The 6,977-nt window shown below is 38.0% G+C and overlaps 1 non-coding gene across 1 annotated transcript; it reads right to left on the reverse strand.

Annotated features, from left to right (window-relative positions):
- Nucleotides 1-2,552: 2,552 nt before the first annotated feature.
- Nucleotides 2,553-2,660, reverse strand: LOC112782083 (small nucleolar RNA R71). Its single transcript, XR_003192823.1, has one exon. It is a non-coding gene; the product is annotated as a small nucleolar RNA R71 (small nucleolar RNA).
- Between the last annotated feature and the right edge of the window lie 4,317 nt (nucleotides 2,661-6,977).

Below are 6,977 nucleotides of genomic sequence, written 5' to 3' on the forward strand. Positions count from 1 at the left end.
AGCTTGCCATGGAAAGGAGTAGGAATGATTGGATGAAGACAGCAGGAAAGCAGAGGTTCAGAGGAATGAAAGGCATCTCTATACGCTTATCTGAAATTCTCACCAATGAATTACATAATTATCTCTATCCTAGTTTATATTTCAATTATGTTTTAATTATCAAATCTCCATAACTATCTTAATCCGCCTGACTGAGATTTACACGGTGACCATAGCTTGCTTCAAGCCGACAATCTCCGTGGGATCGACCCTTACTCACGTAAGGTTTATTACTTGGACGACCCAGTGCACTTGCTGGTTAGTTGTGCGGAAATGTGACTAAGTGTGATTCACGTTTGAGAGCACCAAGCCATTGGATCCATTGTTGAAGATCACGATTTCGCATACCAAGTTTTTGGCGCCGTTGCCGGGGAGGGAACAACAATTTCGCATTTATTTTCGGCAACAACAGTGCCATGTTTTTGGTCCGGCAACAACACCAAGTTTTTGGCACCGTTGCCGGGGATTGTTCGAGTTTGGACAACTGACGGTTCATCTTGTTGCTCAGATTAGGTAATTTTATTTTAATTTTAAGCTTTTTATTTCCTATTTTCAAAAAATACAAAAAAATTATTTTCCTCTTTTTCGTTTTTCCCAATTGGTTTTCGAAAAATAAAAAAAAATTTATAAAATCATAAAATCAAAAATATTTATGTGTTTCTTGTTTGAGTCTAGAGTCAAGTTTTAAGTTTGGTGTCAATTGCATCTTTTTAATTTTCTAAAAAAAATTATTTTCGAAAATTTAATGCATTGCATTCTTCATGATCTTCAAGTCGTTCTTGGCCAGTCTTCTTGTTTGATCTTCATATTTTCTTGTTTTGTGTCTTTCCTTGTTTTTCATATGCATTCTTGAATTATTAATGTCTAAAGAATAAAAATTTTTAAGATCGGTGTCTTGCATGTTTTCTTTTCTTGAAAATTTTTCAAAAATAAGTCTTGATGTTCATCTTGACATTCAAAGTGTTCTTGGTGTTCATCTTGACATTCAAAGTATTCTTGCATGCATCATGTGTTTTGATCCAAAGTTTTCATGCATTGAGTCTTTTTGATGTTTTTCTCTTTCTTTATTAAAATTCAAAAATCAAAAAAATATCTTTCCCTTTTTCACTCATAAATTTTCGAAAATTTGAGTTGACTTTTTCAAAACTTTTTAAAATTTAGTTGTTTCTTATGAGTCAAATCAAATTTTCAATTAAAAAAATTCTATCTTTTTCAAAAATCAAATATTTTTCAATTTTTCTTTCATATTTTCAAAAATTTCAAATGAATTTTCAAAATCTTTTTCTTATTTTTATTCCATATTTTCGAATTCAATGCTAATAATTAATGTGATTGATTCAAAAATATTAAGTTTGTTACTTGCCTAATAAGAAAGGTTCAATCTTTAAATTTTAAAATCAAATCTTTTTGTTTCTTGTTAGTCAAGTAATCAACTTTAATTTTCAAAATCAAATCTTTTTAAAATTCTTTTTCAAATCTTTTTCAAATTAAATTTCAATCACATCTTTTTCAAAATTTAATTTCAAAATCTTTTCTAACTTTTTATCTTTTCAAATTTGATTTTCAAATCTTTTTCAATTAACCACTTTACTTTTTATTTGATTCTTATCTTTTTCAAAACTACCTAACTAACTCCCTCTCTAATTTTCGAAAATCCCTTCCCTCTTTCTCAAATTTCCTTTTTAATTAACTAATTGTTTTGATTTCAATTTTAATTTTCGAATTTTAACTTTAATTTTAAAATATTTTTATTTTATTTTATTTAAATTTTCGAATTCTTCTCTTCCTCACCTCCTTCTATTTATTTATTAATCTACTAACACTTCTCCTCCACCCAAAAAATTCGAACCCCATCCCCCACTCTGTGTTCGAATTTTCCTCTTCTCCTTCTTACATTCTTCTCTTCTTATACTTGCATAAAGAATCTCTATACTGTGACATAGAGGATTCCATATTTTCTTTTGTGTTCTCTTCTTTTTCATATGAGCAGGAACAAGGATAAGAACATCCTTGTTGAAGCCGATCCTGAACCTGAAAGGACTCTGAAGAGGAAGCTAAGGGAAGCTAAAGCTCAACTCTCTGGAGAAAATCTGACAGAAATTTTCAAAAAGGAAGGAGACATGGCCGAAAATAATAACAATGCAAGGAAGATGCTTGGTGACTTTACTGCACCAAATTCCAATTTACATGGAAGAAGCATCTCAATCCCTGCCATTGGAGCAAACAATTTTGAGCTTAAACCTCAATTAGTTTCTCTGATGCAACAGAACTGCAAGTTTCATGGACTTCCATCCGAAGATCCTTTTCAATTCTTAACTGAATTCTTGCAGATCTGTGATATTGTTAAGACCAATGGGGTTGATCCTGAGGTCTACAGGCTTATGCTTTTCCTGTTTGCTCTAAGAGACAGAGCTAGAGTATGGTTGGACTCTCAACCTAAATATAGCCTGAACTCTTGGGATAAGCTGGTCACGGCTTTCTTAGCCAAGTTCTTTCCTCCTCAAAAGCTTAGCAAGCTTAGAATGGATGTTCAAACCTTCAAACAAAAGGAAGGTGAGTCCCTCTATAAAGCTTGGGAGAGATACAAGGAACTGACCAAAAAATGTCCTTCTGACATGCTTTCAGAATGGACCATCCTGGATATATTCTATGATGGTCTGTCTGAGCTATCAAAGATGTCATTGGACCACTCTGCAGGTGGATCCATTCACCTTAAGAAAACGCCTGCAGAAGCTCAAGAACTCATTGATATGGTTGCAAATAACCAGTTCATGTACACTTCTGAAAGGAATCCTGTGAGTAATGGGACGCCAATGAGGAAGGGAGTTCTTGAAATTGATACTCTGAATGCCATATTGGCTCAGAACAAAATATTGACTCAGCAAGTCAATATGATCTCTTAAAGTCTGAACGGATTGAAGGAATCATCCAACAGTACTATAGAGGCATCATCTGAAGGAGAAGCTTATGATCCTGAGAACCCTGCAATAGTAGAGGTGAATTACATAGGTGAACCCTATGGAAACACCTATAATCTCTCATGAAGAAATCATCCAAATTTCTCATGGAAGGATCAACAAAAGCCTCAACAAGGCTTTAACAATGGTGGAAGAAATAGGTTTAGCAATAGCAAGCCTTTTCCATCATCCACTCAGCAACAGACAAAGAGTTCTGAGCAGAATCCATCTAGCTTAGCAAATATAGTCTCTGATCTATCTAAGGCTACTGTAAGTTTCATGAATGAAATACGGTCCTCCATTAGGAATTTAGAGGCACAAATGGGCCAGTGAGTAAAAGAGTCACTGAAACTCCTCCTAGTACTCTCCCAAGCAATACAGAAGAAATTCCAAAGAGAGAGTGCAAGGCCATTGATTTAACCATCATGGCCGAACCTGCAAGGGAGGAGGAGGACGTGAATCCTAGTGAGGAAGACCTCCTGGGACGTCCAGTGACCAATAAGGAGTTTCCCTTTGAGGAACCAAAGGAATCTGAGGCTCAATTAGAGACCATAGAGATTCCGTTGAACCTCCTACTACCCTTCATGAGCTCTGATGAGTATTCTTCTTCTGAAGAGAATGAGGATGTTACTGAAGAACAAGTTGCCAAGTACCTTGGTGCAATCATGAAGCTGAATGCCAAGTTATTTGGTAATGAGACTTGGGAAGATGAACCTCCCTTGCTCATCAATGAACTGAGTGATCTGGATCAACTGACATTGCCTCAGAAGAAACAGGATCCTGGAAAGTTCTTAATACCTTGTACCATAGGCACCATGACCTTTGAGAAGGCTCTATGTGACCTTGGGTCAGGGATAAACCTCATGCCACTCTCTGTAATGGAGAAATTGGGAATCTTTGAGGTGCAAGCTACCAGAATCTCATTAGAGATGGCAGACAACTCAAGAAAACAGGCTTATGGACTAGTAGAGGACGTGCTAGTAAAGGTTGAAGGCCTTTACATCCCTGCTGATTTCATAATCCTTGACACTGGGAAGGATGAGGATGAATCCATCATCCTTAGAAGACCCTTCCTAGCCACAGCAAGAGCTGTGATTGATGTAGACAGAGGAGAGTTGGTCCTTCAACTGAATAAGGACAACCTTGTGTTTAAAACTCAAGGATCTCCTTCTGTAACCATGGAGAGGAAGCATGAAGAGCTTCTCTCACTGCAGAGTCAACCAAAGCCCCCACAGTCAAACTCTAAGTTTGGTGTTAGGAGGCCACAACCAAACACTAAGTTTGGTGTTGAACCCCCACATTCAAACTCTAAGTTTAGTGTTGGGAGGTTCCAACCTTGCTCTGATTATCTGTGAGGCTCCATGAGAGCTTACTGTCAAGCTATTGACATTAAAGAAGCACTTGTTGGGAGGCAACCCAATGTTATTTAATTATATCTATTTTATTTTCTCTTTGTTATTTCATGTCTTATTAGGTTGATGATCATGTGGAGTCACAAAAACTAATGAAAAAAATCAAAAACAGAATGAAAAACAGCATTAAAAATAGCATTAAAAATAGCACACCCTAGAGGAGAGGCATGCTGGCGTTAAACGCCAGAAACAAGTATCTGTCTGGCATTTAATGCCAGAAACAAGCACCGAGCTGGCGTTTAACGCCAGAACCAAGCATCTACCTGGCGTTAAATGCCAGAAACAAGCTGCATTTGGGCGTTTTACACGCCTAATTGGGGCAAGGATGTTAAGTCCTTGACCCCACTTGATCTGTGGACCCCACAGGATCCCCTCAGGATCTATGGACCCCACAGGATCCCCATTTTTTCTTCTCTCCTCTTCAAACCTTTTCATAACTCTCTTCCCCAAATACCCTTCACCAATCAACTCAATCACTCTTCTCCATCACCTCTTCACCACTCACATCCATCCTCTCTTCACCAAAAACCCCACCTACCTTCAACATTCAAACTATTTTCCCTCCCAAACCCAACCCTAATGGCCGAACCTTAACCCTCCCCCCACTCCTATATAAACCCCTCATTCTTTCTTCATTTTCACACAACACAAACCTCTCTTCTCCCCCTTGGCCGAAACAACCTCTCTCTCCCTCTCCTCCATTTCTCTTCTTCTCCTTCTTCTTTCTTTCTTCTTTTGCTCGGGTATGAGCAAACATTTTAAGTTTGGTGTGGTAAAAAGCATTGTGTTTTGTTTTCTATAACCATCAATGGCACCTAAGGCCAGAGAAACCTCAAGAAAGAGGAAAGAGAAGGCAATTGCTTCCACCTCTGAGCCATGGGAGATGGAGAGATTCATCTCAAAGGTCCATCAAGTCCACTTTTATGAAGTTGTGGCCAAGAAGAAAGTGATCCCTGAGGTTCCTTTCAAGCTCAAAAAGAATGAGTATCCGGAGTTCCGACTTGAGATCCAAAGAAGAGGTTGGGAAGTTCTCAACAACCCCATTCAACAAGTCGGGATCCTAATGGTTCAAGGGTTCTATGCAAATGCATGGATCACTAGGAACCATGATCAAAGTGTGAACCCGAATCCAAAGCATTGGCTTACCATGGTTCGGGGGAAATACTTAGATTTCAGTCCGGAAAATGTAAGGCTGGCGTTCAACTTGCCAATGATGGAAGAGAATGCACACCCCTACATAAGAATGGTCAACTTTGATCAAAGGTTGGACCAAGTCCTCATAGACATATGTGAGGAAGGAGCTCAATGGAAAATTGACTAAAGAGGTAAGCCGGTTCAACTAAGAAGGCATGACCTCAAACCAGTGGCTAGGGGATGGCTAGAGTTCATTCAACGCTCAATCATTCCTACTAGTAATCGGTCTGAAGTTACTATAGACTGGGCCATCATGATCCATAGTATCATGATTGGAGAGGAGGTGGAAGTTCATGAGATTATACCTCAAGAACTTTACAAGGTGGCTGACAAGTCCTCTACCTGGGCAAGGTTAGCCTTTCCTCACCTCATATGCCACATCTGCAATTTGGCTGGAATTGACATAGAGGGAGACATCCTCATTGAAGAGGATAAGCCCATCACTAAGAAAAGGATGGAGCAAACAAGAGATCATGGACCTTAACAAGAGTTTGAGGAAATTCCTCACCATGAAGTTCCTGAGATGCCTCAGGGGATGCACTTTCCTCCACAAAACTATTAGGAGCAAATCAACACCTCCCTAGCAGAATTAAGTTCCAATATGGGACAACTAAGGGTGGAACACCAAGAGCATTCCATCATCCTCCATGAAATTAGAGAAGATCAAAGAGCTATGAGGGAGGAGCAACAAAGACAAGGAAGAGACATAGAGGAGCTCAAAAGCACCATTGGTTCTTCAAGAAGAGGAAGACGCCACCCTCACTAAGGTGGACTCATTCCTTAATCTCCTTGTCTATTTATTTTATATTTTTGGTTTCCATGCTTCATGTTTAATTATGTTTGTGTCTTTACTATATGATCATTAGTGTCTAAGTGTCTATGCCTTAAAGTTATGAATATGAATCCATTACCGCTCTTAAATGAAAACTGTTCTAAAAACAAAAGAACAAGAAGTACATGGTTTCGAATTCATCCTTGAAACTAGTTTAATTATTTTGATGTGGTGGCAATACTTTTTATTTTCTAAATGTATGCTTGAACAGTGCATATGTCTTTTGAAGTTGTTGTTTATGAATGTTAAATATGTTGGCTCTTGAAAGAATGATGAAAAGGAGAAATGTTATTTGATAATCTGAAAAATCATAAAAATGATTCTTGAAGCAAGAAAAAGCAGTGAATACAAAAGCTTGCAGAAAAAAAAAAGAAAAGAAAAAAAATAGCGAAAAAAAAAGTAAGTAGAAAAAACCAATAGCCCTTAAAACCAAAAGGCAAGGGTAAATAGAAAGGATCCAAGGCTTTGAGCATCAGTGGATAGGAGGGCCTAAAGGAATAAAATCCTGGCCTAAGCGGCTAAACCAAGCTGTCCCTAACCATG

The sequence above is a fragment of the Arachis hypogaea genome, chromosome 19 (genome assembly GCF_003086295.3).
Source record: "Arachis hypogaea cultivar Tifrunner chromosome 19, arahy.Tifrunner.gnm2.J5K5, whole genome shotgun sequence".
Taxonomy (NCBI): Eukaryota; Viridiplantae; Streptophyta; class Magnoliopsida; order Fabales; family Fabaceae; genus Arachis; species Arachis hypogaea.